General features: G+C 40.7%; 1 protein-coding gene across 6 annotated transcripts in view; it reads right to left on the reverse strand.

Annotated features, from left to right (window-relative positions):
* UBE2E2 (ubiquitin conjugating enzyme E2 E2) overlaps positions 1 to 16,311 on the reverse strand; it is a 353,955-nt gene that overhangs the window by 119,289 nt on the left and 218,355 nt on the right. The gene's annotated exons all lie outside the window — the stretch shown is intronic.

A 16,311-nucleotide genomic window follows, 5' to 3' on the forward strand; every position in this document is an offset into this window, starting at 1 on the left:
CCTGGATCCCCTCAATTTCACACCTAATGTTAAGTGACCCTCCCAAGGTCATGCGACTAGAGTAATATTTGAATCCAGGTCTTCTGACATCAGGGATTTAGTGTATTCTCCCTTCTCCATTTCATTTTCATTATTGGGTAGTTAGGTACCTCCCTCAATGAAGTGGACTTTAATACTATTTCTTAGTGACTCCTGTGAGTAAAGTACTATGGTAGATGTTCAGTGTAGCATAAACATCCCCAGAGTAAATGGCTCAGCGTGTGCCAAGCTCTTATTTCACTTTATGACCACCACTTTTCCATCTTCTCAGTGGGTCTGATTTAATGTCCTCTTTCATCATCATCATCATCATTATTATTACTATTTTGGCATTAAGCCAGATAATTGTGGGTAATATGGAAAAAGTATAGGATACAGAGTTCTTTGCCCTCGAGTACTTAAAATTTGGTTGGAGACACTAAGATCTGAATAAAGGAGTTAGAGGGACTTCCCTGGTGGCGCAGTGGATTTCGTGCTCCCCGGCCCGGGTTCGATCCCTGGTCAGGGAACTAGATCCCACATGCATGCTGCAACTGAGGAGCCGGCGAGCCACGACTAAGGAGCACATCGGCACAACCAAATAAATAGAATAAATACATAAGATAAAAAATGAATAGAGGAATTAGAAGAAAAAACAACCGTTCAATTGTGTCAACTAGAAGTCCAGATAAAACAGAGTAAAGACTGACATACAAAGGGGAGATGGCACGCAGGACCGACAGGAAGGCCTGGGATGGGGAAAGGCAGGAGACGGGGCTTGAGAAGGGACAGCAGGTGAGCGGCACAGTTCAGGAGGGTCTGTGTGGAGCCAGGGAAGGACACTCTGCAGGAGTTCATGGAAAGAAGGCTGCCTGGAAGTGCAGTGAGGCTTGGAACATCAGGGTTCCACAACCGTAATTTACGGAGTCATTGTCGACGACTGAAAATAAAACTAATAGTTACCATCTATTACTCCCTTTAGCGTCCTCCACTGCAACTCCATTACCTAAGGACTGTCAGGCCCATCTTCAGCTGGTGGAACTGAGGCTCGCTCAAGGCATCTTGCCCAGAGCCACAGGAAAAGTAAGTGCAGGCTCGGTCTTCCAAACCATGTCTGCTGGGTGCCAAGCCCCACACTATTCCTGGCAGTTATTTCTCCATGAAAACCAACAGATTCAACAACCAAAAACGTCACCAAAGCACAAATCTTAGCCTTTCAACTTAAATTATTTTCAACCGTAACACCACAAAGGGAAAAACACACTTAAAAGATCAAAAGCCAAGGAAAGAAAACCTCACAGCCTGAGGTTTCTCTTGCAGCCAGACTGAAAAACTATAAGCACATGTCATGAAGTACATTATATGACCAATAGTTACTGTGAAATCCCAACAGAGCACACATTTCACGTTTAACAGGGCACTTACATTCCTCGTGGCCACCTTAACTGACTAATTGTTTCAGGGAAAAAGTGCTTTGAAGTTTTATCTCAGACTTTTCCATAGTAACATCTCATTTAAATTACCAAGGAAAAGAATTGCTGTTTTGCATTCACTTTGCAAACACACCACAGTGAACTCTATGGAGCCTCTGCAATTCTGAAAGAGCTGGCAAATAATAAATATATTGTTGGAAGAGAAATAAGGAAAGAAGACTCAGAGGTTAACTGTTATTTTGAAACAAGACCCAAAATCCTGTCAAGAGTTTACTATAATGCAAAGAAGAAACAATCCAAAGCTTTCATGAGAGACAGTCACAAAAGCAAGAATCACCAAGACTTCGTTACACAGGACACAACACGATAGAAAACTAGCTGTGAGCTAACTGTGTATATCATGGGCCAATGCTTTCCACACAGCATTTATATGTGTACCTGTCTATTCAGGTACTAACTCTAGTATACTGCACTTAAAATTTTCTTTAATTTTATTTTTAAAAGAGCAAAACACCTATGTAAGCCCTTTAAAAAAATAAAATATCTAGTTTCGCCTCAATTTAAAAATCATGAAATCATGGCTTTGATATACTAGTTATATACTTTTCCCAATATACATTAAAATTAATATAGGTAATTATACGTTCTTAATGTTTATTCTGTACTACCAGTAATCACTGTGCACACCTCCGGTAGTAAAGCACCATACTTTAAGAGATAACTTTATAGGTGTTCTCCTAATAAGGGGACAGTTAAAAAGTATTCCTCTATCACTGTGTAAATTGTTACACAACTCTAAAGAGTGTGAGCTCATACTCATAAATGCACACTAGTGCTTTGAGACGAGAAACTTGGTCAAACTAGAAAGTTTTGTAAAATTTGAGGCATGCTACATAACTCTCAGTTACGGTTAAACAAATACATTTTTCCATTGATAGCTATTGTTCAAGAGAGCTTTTGTAGGTGTTCAATTAAAACGGTTTAAGGAGCTCTTTAAATATGCCACGATACTTGTCATTAGTTAAGGAAGAAAGCCAGCTGTACTAGAGCCAGGAAGCTGAAGGATGAGTCAGATTTGGGGATGTAAAGGACAGGGAGAATTCCACAGGCCTGGCCCGGGGAGCAGCAGAAGTGAAGCCCGCTTCTCTTGTTCACTGAAGGATTTGCAATTCAGCCACGGCATCACCACCAGCGGTCTCTCAAGTGCCTGAGTCGTACACTTTCATCTTACAGTCCGGTAATGAATTTGTCAGATACCCTTAACCAGCAAAATCTAATGGGTCCTTTTGTGGGGAAAACTTATGGTATCACCACCAGTTCTAAAATTTTAGACATTTCTGACTTTGGCGGGAAGGTGTTTAATATGAGATGAACTATACTATATCTGGTGTGATTTAAATCCCTATTGCAGGGGGTAGCTGAGCTGCCTGGGTTCTGGGATCACACAGATCTCAGTTCCGTCTTAGCTCTGGCCACTCATTAGCTGTGCGACCTTGGGAAATTCTTTTTTTTTTTTTTTTTTTTTTTTTTTGCGGTACGCGGGCCTCTCACCGCTGTGGCCTCTCCCGTTGCGGAGCACGGGCTTCGGACGCGCAGGCTCAGCGGCCATGGCTCACGGGCCCAGCCGCTCCGCGGCATGTGGGATCTTCCCGGACCGGGGCACGAACCCGTGTCCCCTGCATCGGCAGGCGGACTCTCAACCACTGCGCCACCAGGGAAGCCCGGGAAATTCTTTAAGAAATTCTGTTGCAGGGTCTTCCCTGGTGGTGCAGCGGTTGAGAATCTGCCTGCTAATGCAGGGGACATGGGTTTGAGCCCTGGTCCAGGAGGATCCCACATGCTGCGGAGCAACTAGGCCCGTGAGCCACAACTAGTGAGCCTGCGTGTCTGGAGCCTGTGCTCCGCAACAGTGAGAGGCCCGCGCACCGCAATGAAGAGTGGCCCCCGCTCGCCACAACTAGAGAAAGCCCTCGCACAGAAACGAAGACCCAACACAGCAAAAAAGTAAATTAATAAATAGTTAAATAATAAATTCATTGTTTAAAAAAAAAAGAAATTCTGTTTCAGTTCTTTCAATGGGGATAAGAACAGTACCTACATCGTAGGACTGCTGTGAGGATTCAATCATAGGACATGTAGAAATAGTGCTCAAAGAATAAAAATAATATGTGGATAATAATAAGAAGTCAATATGTGTCAGCCAGCATTACAAGAAGCAGCATCCCTTTGTATGAGACAAAAATTAAGATGACAATTCGAGAATCAGTAAAAGCCCGGGTTACAACACACTTGCCTTTCAGAAGACGTTAGGTAAATAATTTTCTAAGATAAAGATGTGTAGCTGTAGTCTTTGAGTCTATATTGCTAATTGGATCATTTGTATTGGGGATTTCACATATATATGTTCAAAAAACATCTGCTAATTAATGGAGCATTTTCTCATATATTATCTCATTGGATTCCCACCACAAACCCTAAGTAAGCAGCACAAGTATTATTCATATTCTGTAGATGAGGAAACTGAAGTTCAGAAAGGTGCTTTAATCGTCCCACAATTACAGTAACTGGAGAAGCACTTCTCACTACATCACCTTTGCCTTTAATAGCTGCTACTTGTTCACACTCACTAAAGAAATGAGTGTTACATAATTAAATGTTGATTTGAGATGACTGTTAATTTGTTTTGCTTTGGATGTAAGTAGAATTTACGAAGTATTTTTCAGCACCATAAAATTTCTAAATTAATTCTAATGGATGTATATATAGTTCTCTCTCTATCCTTATTAGGTTCTAGAATAGTATCCTGTTTGGAAGGCCCTAGAAAGGAATGCAAACATGTATATCAATAGTTGATGTTATTCAGATGCTAAACAGACATCCTTCCTAGATTGGCTTACTGCTTCAGAGCCAAGTTATTCTAGAACACTGCAATCACACGGTAGTGTAACTAAGCTGTTTTTCATGAAAGGTAGGATACTGGCTTTATTTTGTCCCCTTGGAAGAAAGTAGCAAGCACGTTTAAATAGTGGATTAAACAGTCAATCTACCATCTACACAAAATACGTTGACAATATTGTTGACTGCACAGGTCAGCTTCTGGCCTACCCTTCAAAGACCACCCTTGTTACTGTTACAGAGGATTGTTCTCTTGTGCTATGGCCAGGCTAAGCTCCTCTGCCAGAGTTGTCGATTTTCTGCTAAATGTAAGCCAGGGCTTTACGACCCTTCAAGGTATCACATGCCCACAACAGTGATGTGTGATATGCAAACATGCAATCTTTTCATGAAGGTCAATGTTCATATGTTCTGTACGTTTTGATTTATCGAGAATATTATGATCTTTAACATACTTATTAAAATTGGTTTAATGAAAATGGCTAGCATTGATCCCTCTGATTCTTTTGAGTTGAAAACAGAGGACCAGGTGTGTTACAATAAATGACAGTCACTCAGCATGAAGGAGTTTATAACTGTACCGGAATAAACTTAAAATGGGTTTAGTCTGAAATATAATGAGGTGGCCAGTGGTTACTATATTATGCTGGGTAGTAATTAAGGAGAAATAATAAGTAACTTAGGTACCAGTTTTTAAATGCCAGCCAAAAATTAAAAAAAAACAATGGGGAGGAAAGAGAGCAGCTCATCAGATGCAGAAGCTACTCTGTGCAGACGTCTGGCATCCTGGGACCCAGGAGCTCAGGCCATCTCAAGTCACTGGCAAGAGGGTCTCGTGGCCCAAATGTTCCATGAGACTTGGACTGAGGGTCATGGCTACTCCTGGTTACTAGGAGTCCCTGTATGGCAGACACCAAGTCTTGGGTCTCCCCCTGGCTTACAGTGATGCCATATCTTCTCTGATGTGAGAAGTTAAACTGACTTGGACATCTAGGTTACAGGCTGAGATTCTCCTTCCTAATTCCAGGTTGACTAGAATTCTCCCAATTAATGTGATTTAAATAGGAAAGGTTGCTATAGGGTGCGGCCACTAGTCAACCTGCCTTAAAAGTGGTTTAGTTTAGTGGATTATCAACTTTTCTCTCTCAGCTCCCTTATGTGAGTGTTTTGGCAGGGGGGAAGACTGAACGGTAGTTCTGAGTAAGAGGCACTTATAAGAAAAGGCAGGTCTTTTAAGGAACCTCTACAGTGGCTGCACCAATTTACATTCCCACCAACAGTGCAGGAGGGTTCCCTTTTCTCCACACCCTCTCCAGCATTTATTGTTTGTAGACATTTTGATGACGGCCATTCTGACCGGTGTGAGGTGGTACCTCATTGTAGTTTTGATTTGCATTTCTCTAAAAATTCACGATGTTCATATGATCCAGCAATTCAACTCCTGGGCATATATCAGGAAAATATGAAAACTCTTAATTCGAAAATGACACACACACCCCAGTGTTCATAGCAGCACTATTCACAATAGCCAAGACATGCAAACAACCTAAATGTCCATCAAGAGATGAATGGATAAAGATGTGGTATATACATATACACACGCACGCACACACACACACGCAATGGAATAATACTCAGCCATAATAAAGAATGAAAATTTGCCATTTGCAGCAACATGGATGGACCTAGAGATTATCATACCAAGGGAAATAAGTCAGACAGAGAAAGACAAATACCATGTGATATCACTTACATGTAGAATCTAAAAAGATGATTCAAATGAATTTATTTACAAAACAGAAACAGACTCACAGACATAGAAAACAAACTTATGGTTACCAAAGGGGGAAGGGGGGAGGGATAAATTAGAAAGTCGGGATTAACAGATACACACTATTATATACAAAAGAGATAAACAACAAGGACCTACTGTACAGCACAGGGAACTATATTCAATATCTTGTAATAACCTATAATAGAAAAGACTCTGAAAAAGAATATACATACACATACATATGTATGTGCGTGTATATCCATATATAAAACAATCACTTTGCTGCACACCTGTAACACTGTAAATGAACTATACTTCAATAAAAAAACAAAGAAAAGGCAAGTCCTTCAGGAATGGAACATTTAATAACTGCAACATTTGTTGACCCCTTCTAGGTGTGTATATGGCATCTCCCCTGTAGACAGCCTTAACCATCTAATTTGCAATAAGAATAATTTATTATACTGTCTCCTATATACCAGGCACTGTCATATGCACTTTACGTCCCAAACAGGATGGGGTGCTATTATACACCATCCCGGTTTTACAGACAAGGAAACTGAGGCCCAGAGAGGTTCAGTAACTTGCTCAAGTCACACTGACGCTAAGTGGCCCCAGAGTCCTTGACCGATAAGTTACCTGATCGCTGTAAAAGGACTCTTCTATCAGATATGCAGACAGTAGCGTGTAAGAGACAGTGAGGGGTGCAAAAGATGAGGTGGCTGGGCATCAAAAGCAACCTTCTTCCATGTTGATAACTGGTCGAGAATTGGTCTCGTTCTTTCCATGCCCTAGGAGTGCCCAGGTATCACTGAACTCTTGTCTTGTGTCTAACTCCACACATTCCCCTCCCGTCTGCTGAGACTGGTGTGGACCTAGCACCCAGGACTGGGGCAAGACGGTTAGTTTCCTGAGCTGGGGTGCAGAAACCTGAGGACTCAGCCTGGGTCATGCAGAGCTAACAGGAGCGTGAGAAGCTGCAGTTTTTCATCACACATTATCACACGCCTGTGTAGATAGTTAAAAACTATCAATGGAGACCAAGGGGGGAGATTCATTGGTCTTTCAAAGTAAACTTAATAATCTCTGGCATTTGTTACCACATAAAGAGAATCAGCATTTTAAGCTTGTGTCCTACTTTAGATGGGCAGCTTGAAAGTACTACTCCTCCTCCAAAATTCTAACAGACGTTCTTTTGTTTTAAATTTTTTTCGGTACGCGGGCCTCTCACTGTTGTGGCCTCTCCCGTTGCGGAGCACAGGCTCCGGACGCGCAGGCTCAGCGGCCATGGCTCACGGGCCCAGCCGCTCCGCGGCATGTGGGATCCTCCCGGACCGGGGCACGAACCCGTGTCCCCTGCATCGGCAGGCGGACTCTCAGCCACTGCGCCACCAGGGAAGCCCCTAACAGACGTTCTTGATACACATTTGGTAACAAAGGCATACAGTCACACACAGTTCTTAGCAATATGAAGAATAATCAGCATATAAAGTAGAGAAAACATTAGATAATGAAGACATCCAGTTGGAATCAATACCACACAGTGACAGCAACAGGGAAACAGTTTTGAATTATGCTGTGTATCAATATAATATTTCATACTGAATTATGCTAATCTTGTATTAGTAGAAATGAAAAATATGTTACACTGTATTCCAAGTAAATCCCAGAGTAGGGTATTTATGACGAATCAGTTCACTCCCAAGTTTACACTGCAACCAGAACTGGATGGAATTACAGTTTGTTATAATTTCAGAAAACCTTATAGAGTAAATGAAAATCACGTTTAATATAAATGTCACATCATATAGTCATTTTATTCTTGAAGTAACAGTTTTATTGGAGTGTTGTGAGCTTTCAGAATATGCAATGTAATCAAGACATTTCAAGTAGAAATATATTCACTTCGCATTTAAAATGTAACAAATATGCAATAGCATAATCATGGGAATATGATGAATTCTTCTAATGCTAGAAATATCTGTCTTGCAGATTAGATGGAAAGAAGACAAGTTGTGGCTTATTATATCAACTAAAATAAATAAGTAATGCAAGTCATGATATTTTATCCATACGAAAAATCCTTTTAAAGGTAAATGATACTAATGGTAACTAGAAAATTGTTCAGAATACTATGGTCTATGAATAGATGCCTACTTTACTTGACTAGTATGAATTTATAATTTCCTAACATGAATATATAAAATTTCTTATTTTTACAAATATCTTTGAGTCAAGAATCAAGAACACACTGCAGCACAGCTTAAGACCTGATATTCATTTACCGGTTAGTTTCAATTTAATAAACTAAAGACAACAACATCCGAATCAAAACTACCTAGCGAACTTCTGCTAATTATGGCAAAATGGAGCAAAGATCACACACAGTGTTAATCAGCACACTTGCTTTGCGGTTGCCTTCTAGGTCTGTACCAGCAACTTGTGGGTTTGGAGTTCCATTTACAGTGGTGGTGCTGGATTTCCAGGGGCTCATCTAAATTGTTTCTCCAGCCCTCCTGAATACCGCACACATTTTAAGAAAGCAACCTGGGGCCAACTCCATGGTTGATGGCCTTGAAACTGTTTCAACTTAGACTAACGGAGGCAGTGTACGGCTGTGGACAGACATGAAATTTAGTGCTTGTACAACTGGTTTTCCCCTTCTACCAATCACTGCTGTGAGAGCCTCAGTTTCCTTATCTAGAAAATGAAAATAGTAAAACCCATCAGTAGTTCTCTGTGGAAATTAAAGTATTTTGTGAATTACACAATATTATAAGAATTTCCAGCATCTAAAACAACAGGCTATGTTCACGTGGACACAGTACATGGTCAAAAGATGGATGAATGTAATGATTCCTTGATATTAATATAGTAACTTAGTAATTAAGCATGCTGTTTTGTTCAGGTATTTACTTCTCCTTGGAATGTCCTTCACCACTTTCACTTCCTTCAGCCTAGGCATGTCCAAATTTTTACGATCCTTTAAGGCCAAGCTCAAAAACCACCTCTTCCAAAATCACTCCAATGATAACCTTGATGGAAAAAAATCTCCCTTTCCTGTAATTACCAAAGAGCTTTGTATTATCCTCATCCTCCTTATATTATTTTTCTATATATTTAATCTCCTCTGATTATATATCAATAAAGATTAGAGCATGCTGTCAAACATCTCATTAATCCTAATAATAGTAATAATAAGAAGAAGCTCTAGAGGGCTTATTATACACCAAAAATCATATACAGTAGGTCCCCTACATATGAACAAGTTCAGTTCCAAGAGCACACTCATAAGGCCAATTTGTTCTTAAGTCCAACAAAGTTAGCCTCGGTACCCAACTAACACAATCAGCTATATAGCACTGTACTGTAATAGTTTTATAATACTTTTCACACAACTAATACGTAAAAAGCAAACAAACAAAAAATAAAACATTTTTAATCTTACAGTGCAGTCCCTTGAAAAGTACAGTAGTGCAGTACAGCAGCTGGCCTCCAGGGGCTGGCATCGAGGGAACAGCAGGAAGAGTTACTGACTGGAGGAGGGAGGGGGGGTGGGTGATGGTAGAGCTGAACCAGCAATAGGGGGCGGAGGGCCAGCTGCAGTGTCACTCACACCTGACGCTGATGGCACAGGATCTGGTTCCTTGCTGGATTCAATTCTCTCCACCCTCTTGAAAAAACGATCCAGTGATGCCTGGGTAGTAGCTCTTTTTTTCTCGTCATAGATGACACGGTAGCACTGGGTTGCATTCTGAGCGGCTGCTGCAGCCTCCGTGTACCGTTCTACGTTCAGGTCCTGTACCTCAAAAACTAACAGCGCCGCCTCAAGTAAAGAAAATCCCCTGCCATTTCCTGCGTTGTGAATCTCTTCGTTTCTTCAGTTACTTCTTCCTCTTGCTTCTCTTCGTCCTTTCTCTGGGCCTCCAATTCCATCAGGTCTTCATTAGTAAGCCCCACACTTGCATCTTTGAAAGCTCGCAACTTGAAGGTTTGTATGTAGGGGACTTACTGTAGAGTTTGAGAGCGTTTTATGTAACCTACGAGGTAGGTACCACTACCACTTTATAGACGAGCAAACAGGAGACAGAGATGGTAGGGCCAGGGTTCGAGCCTGAACCCTAAGCTAAACCACCTGCATCCTGCGCGGCAGGCCAAGAAGGCATAGTGACCATCAGGTCATCTAGGTGGTTGTGATTTGGCAGAGACCAGAGCCCAGGTCTTCTGACTTCAACTCCAGCGTTTTCTGAAGCACTTTACCTGTATCTCTGGCTTTCACACTGACTCCAACTGTGTGCCAAAGGACCTCCGAGAGGCAGCTCAACAGCTGAAAGTGCCCACCCATCACAGCTGGTCCAAATCATAAAATAACTCGGGGAGTGTCACCCACTGGGTTGCTGCTGCCCAGCACTGCCTTGAAGGTGACAGCCAGCTTAGTCACTAACCTCCCTGCCAGGAAGTTGGAGATACACACCTGACCCCCCCCACCCAAACTCACAGGATTTGAAACCAAGGGGGATAAAAACCTTTTAGCCAGCAGTCCCCGGTCTTTTTGGCACCAGGGACTAGTTTCATGGAAGACAGTTTTTCCACGGACCGGGGAGTGGGGAGGAGATGGTGTGAGGATGATTCAAGCATGTTACATTTATTGTGCACTTTATTTCTATTATTATTACATTGTAACATATAATGAAATAATTATACAACTCACCATCATGCTGACAGGAGGCGGAGCTCAGGCGGTAATGCGAGCAATGGGGAGCGGCTGTAAATACAGATGAAGCTTCGCCCGCTCGCCCGCCGCTCACCTCCTGCTGTGCGGCCTGGTTCCTAACAGGCCACGGACCAATACCGGTCCCTGGCCCGGGAGTTGAGGACCCCTGCGTTTAGCTACTCAGAATAAAATTATTTAGCACAAAGTAAACTTTATATTTTCTTCTTTTCCTTGTGATCATTTAAAACTAATAAAGTTATTTGATTCATTATACAGAAAAGATGCTGAGAGAAGGGGGCTTCATTCTGGTCTGTGGTTTTCCCAGATGACACAAGTTCTGAGGAATACAGAATTAAGTTAGGCAAAGTAGCTCTCTGCTAGCAGACCTTCTTCAGACATTTCCCTTACAACCTACAATGGCCGAGGCGCGGATAACTGGCTCACGCGCTGAGTCTGTGCAGCAGCCCTCAGAGCAATAGAAGGGTTCGTACAGAGGCCCTGGGGGTGTTTATGTAGCTCCCCTACTGTAAAATAGCATTTGCTTTTCTTTTTTCCTCCTCATATTTCGGTTCACGCATATGTTGCTTCATAATCGTGCGTGCGTTTGTAAACACGTTATGGTTCTTTTAGCACTCGCTTATTTTCTCATGCTCAGAAGGCTGAGCAGAACTAAAATGTATCAGTTAAGCAACCTTTAATGGCAGCTGAACTAATTTTGAGTGTAATTCTGCTATATGCATTGGTTACAAGTTTGGCTCTTAGTGTCTCTCATCGTTCCTAGCCACCTCTGAGCAGAGTGCTTACGAAAGAAAAAAAAAATTCATTTTGTTCTAGATAACTGAAGGATGAAAAATAAATTTCAAGAACAAGAGTCCCAGGAGCCCAGGCTGGCCTTTACGGAACTTCCCATGGTTCGATTTGTTTATTAAAAAAAAACAAAAAAGTGCTGGCAGGCTTTGAAAACATAAGAGGGGTCAATAACTTGCGAGCACACACACGATCTGTGTTTAGTTTCAATGTGTGTGGCACCACGATTAAGGTAGGAGAGATCTAGTTCACACCATCACTTGCAAAAGATGAGGCAGAATCTGAGTTATTAAATCAGACTATACGTAAAACACAGGCGACTCATGATTACCTTACTTTTTGATTTACCCATGTTTACTTGACTTGTCTGGCAGACGCAAAAGGCACTTCCGGGACTTCCCTGGTGGTCCAGTGGTTAAGACTCTGCGCCCCAATGCAGGGGGCCCGGGTTCGATCCCTGGTCGGAGAACTAGATCACACATGCATGCCGCAACTAGGAGTTCACGTGCCACAACTAAGGAGCACGCCAGCCGCAACTGAGACCCGGCGTAACCAAAAAAAAAAAAAAAAAAAAAAGACAAGGCACTTCCTATTGGCGTTTAAGTTGGCGCTGAGAGTTCAGCTAGGTAGCTGAATTGCTTAATTTCAGCTCTGTTGACAGTTCTGTCCCTCGACTTACTCTGCATGCCGGGAAGCCTTTTGGAAAGCCAGCGTTTCAGGTCTCCCAGAAAAAGGAGAGAGCAAAACCTGCAGTCAGCTGTTTCTTGGCAGGGATAGCCCTGACTATGGCAGAAGGCTAGGACGAGCCTAGTGAGCTCTTAGACTTCTTCGGAATCAAGTCTCCACCCTTGACTTGAGAGAATCTCTGATACATCCATCAAGGAGCAAAGCACACTGCCACATGGAACCCAAGCAGACCAAAAATGTTCCCAACATCTCCTGTGCAACGTGAAGAATGTGAGATCAACTGCAGCTAGATTAGTAAATACACTGTACGGCTTAAAAGGAGGTAGGCTTTTCTTTTAGTGTTTGCATTTTATGCAGTTTAAGAAGATTGGCACCTTAAGACTTTCACATAATTCAAATACAGCTTGAAAAGCACTGTTATTCTAGGTGTGTTTACACGGCATTATTTCTCATGTAAGCATACCCGCACATCACCCGAAAGTGAAAGGCAGCTGTCAGATGACCCTGGCAGCAGGCGGGGGCGTGGGCTACGCTCTCTGGTTTACGAGGTGACAGTTCTCCTTGTCCTTATGTAGGCGAAGGCGCTAGCGTTCCTCCTATCACATCTGCTTGCTAGCTTCCTCTACCTTACGACTCTGTTGTCTTAGGCTTTCTGAGAATTTATTCCATGGTTTCTGTTTTAAAGTTCTCTGAGACTAAAGAAGACACGAGGCAGAACATGAGGCTTAAATCAGATTTCAGAGGGCAGATGGAAAGCACTTAGATAGGAGATGCCCTTAAAGGTCTAACCCAGCTCTCAGCTTTTAAAACTGGGACTCCTTTCATGGGTAGCACCATTTCAAATAAACCATTCTTTTTCAAGGCTTTTCGTTCTTCCAAAATAATAAACTCTTTCTAATAATCTGCTATAAATTAATAACTAATAAACATACCATATGAAAGAAGTAAATTATTACATGTAAGTACTACAAAGTTTTAAAAAATCAGTTACAGAGTATTAAAATCAATCAAATTTAAGAGCAGCCAATGAGCATCGAAAAAGCTCATTTGCTTATAAAAAATCCAAATAGTACAAAACTAAGGAAAGTAAAACACTGGCGCTTAGTCTTCCCGTTAAGTTGCGTTAGCCTAGGATTCTAACAGGTACCTGAACTTAGTGTCAGAATTTTACACAATCTGCAAATATCTCACAAATGCTGCCTCCCTACTGTGAAACTCAAGAGTGCAGAAAACTGTTTCTTTCAGGTTATTTTACGGCAGGCGGCTGAGCTATTTGCTTTCGGTCATTTATCTTCTGTGAGAGCAACTCTGGAGATGCCCAGGAAGAGGGTCCTCAAGGTATTATTCACATCTTAAAACTTAAGAGGTGCTTTCTGGGCCAGTGTGCAAATACACCCTGGAAAGAAAGCCGTGACATCGTGCCCTAGAAGAAAGCTCTGTCAGTTGCCGACAATCAGGAAAACCTATAATTAAAATTTTAATTATTATTTGCTTTGTAAAGTGGCTTACGTGCAATATCTTGATTTATACTCTATTAGGATTTTCAGTGATTTCCCTTCCGGACTCAGAAAGGCTTATAAATGGATTTTTTAAATCCCCAAACTACCAGTTCTAGTCATCTAAAATTTGTACCATTTAAAAAAAAAATTTCTTTTTTCTTCCAGTTTTATTGAGATATAATTGACATGCAGCACTGTATAAGTTTAAGGTGGGCAGCATAACGACTTGACTTACATACACCATGAAATGATGATCACAGCAAGTTTAGTGAACATCCATCATCTCCTATGCTACAAAATTAAAGAAATAGAAAACAATTTTTTTCCTTGTGATGAGAACTCTTAGGATTCAGTCTCTTAACAACTTTCATATATAATGTATTTGTACTATTTATAAATGAGAAGTGAACATGAAGAAAGAGAAAGTATGCTAAAACTTTAATCTTGGGTTTCTTGTTGTTAATACTTTGGGTATTTATTCTGCTGAACTTCCTTTAAACCATATTCACACCAACCCCCTCTTTAAAAATGGGTTAAAGTATTTTCTCTTTTGCTCACAATGAAAAGTAACAATCAAAGATCTAGAATTTAATGTATAGGAACAACAGCATTAACAGGCATATGACAAAACAAAGCACTGTGATACGAAAATGGTAAAATAACCCTGTAATAATAAAATACTATGCCACAAATTACTCCAGGTTCCTTAAAAATTTAGTCTTATAAAAACTTTGTCTTTATGAGATAACCAACCACATCCACTCCCCCCTGCCCTTTAGATATTGCTCTTTTTTTTTCATTCTTAGCCACCCACTGTCTTAATGAAACATACATCAATTTTCTAAAACCCCACTAACACAGACATTTCTCGTCAAGAGAATATGAACATATTCCTCATAAAAATAATGAACCACTGTATAAAGAATAAGATCGAAATCACTGTAACACAAAGCGTACTTCTATGTTTTTCAAGTTGTATAAGAAATTTATTACCGTTATTACTTTATTTTAGATTTCTTAGAGTGGAACGTTTGCTTGCTACATTGATAGCAGAGAGAACACAACTTATCCTGCATAATCGAGATCCCTTAAGAGGTAACACAGTTCAGTGGTTGAAAGACTGACTTGCTAGGTTCAAATTCTGGTCCTGCCACTGACCAGCTAAGTAACCTTGGCTGAATTCCTGTGTATTCCATGCCTCAGCTTCCTCACCTGTAAAATTATGACAATATTATCTCTCAGGGATGTTCTGAAGTTGCCATGTTGTGAAACTTATGTAAGTGCTACCCACTGCTGATGTGATGATTCTTCTTTTGGATGCATACACAGCTATGTTAACGAATATAAATAGATGGCATGAGAAAATAATACGATGTAAGCAAGTTTTAAAAATAAACTTTAGAATCGTTTTAGAGCTATAGAAAAACGGCACAGATAGTACAGAGAGTTCCCATATACCCCGCACATAAGTTCCCTTATTCACATCTTACGGTGTAAGCAATCTTTAATGATAGCCCGATAATGGAAGGACATTTACTACAGTAGTTAAAACTACAAATTTAATTAACCTGTAATCTCAATAACCCACCTATCAGAACCAAACTTTGAAACTTCTAAGTACTGTATTGTAATGAGTACGTGCTGAATTTAATGTTTTGGTAACAGCACTGCACTTACTGTACTCGTGTAGGATGTTTTATAGTCTCGTTTAAAAAGGAAGAATAAAATGAGAAAGTTATTTTACTGTGTGTGATTACTTCTATATATATATTGAAGTTGCAAATTAAAACGTGTGAAGAAGAAAATAAAGCTGGGATATTTAAACAGATATTACTTCATAGTTTTAAGATTGAATTTCTCAAGACCATAAGGTAATTAAAGCTACATAAGGGCAATATGGGTGAATACATTTTGAGATGAGAATTTTTAACTTAATTATTTGCTGACTGTTAGAGAATCACATTTACAATAATGCATAAAATACAAGGAAGATTTTTCTGGGTTATTAAGAGAACAGAGGTAGAGAGGTACACCTGCAGAAATGTTCAAAGACAGCTCAGGCCCATGGCGTTAAGTGTAGGCATATTCACTGTCCAATTTAGCAGCCACTAGTCATACATGGAGAATTAAATTTAAATGAATTAAAATTAAATTAAGTTAAAAATTAAATTCCTCGGTTGCACTACACTTCAAGCGCTCAGTAGCCGCGTGTGGTTAGTGGTTACTGTATTGGAAAGTGCAGCTGTGGAACATTTCCACCACTGCAGAAAGTTCCATGGAACAGAACTGCTCAGATAGCCACAGACTGTTTCACTAATCACGCGTGAGCCGAGTCTCAACCCAGAGCCTTCACCTCCTAACCAAACAATTTCTATGAAACTTGCCAAAATGAAGCAAAGGGACCCAAAGGAGGCTTACATCTCGTTTTCTGAAGTGTTTAAGGGGATGAAAGGGAAGAGGGTCTGGCTAATTCTCACATCAGAC

This window comes from Pseudorca crassidens, chromosome 5 (genome assembly GCF_039906515.1).
Source record: "Pseudorca crassidens isolate mPseCra1 chromosome 5, mPseCra1.hap1, whole genome shotgun sequence".
Taxonomy (NCBI): domain Eukaryota; kingdom Metazoa; phylum Chordata; class Mammalia; order Artiodactyla; family Delphinidae; genus Pseudorca; species Pseudorca crassidens.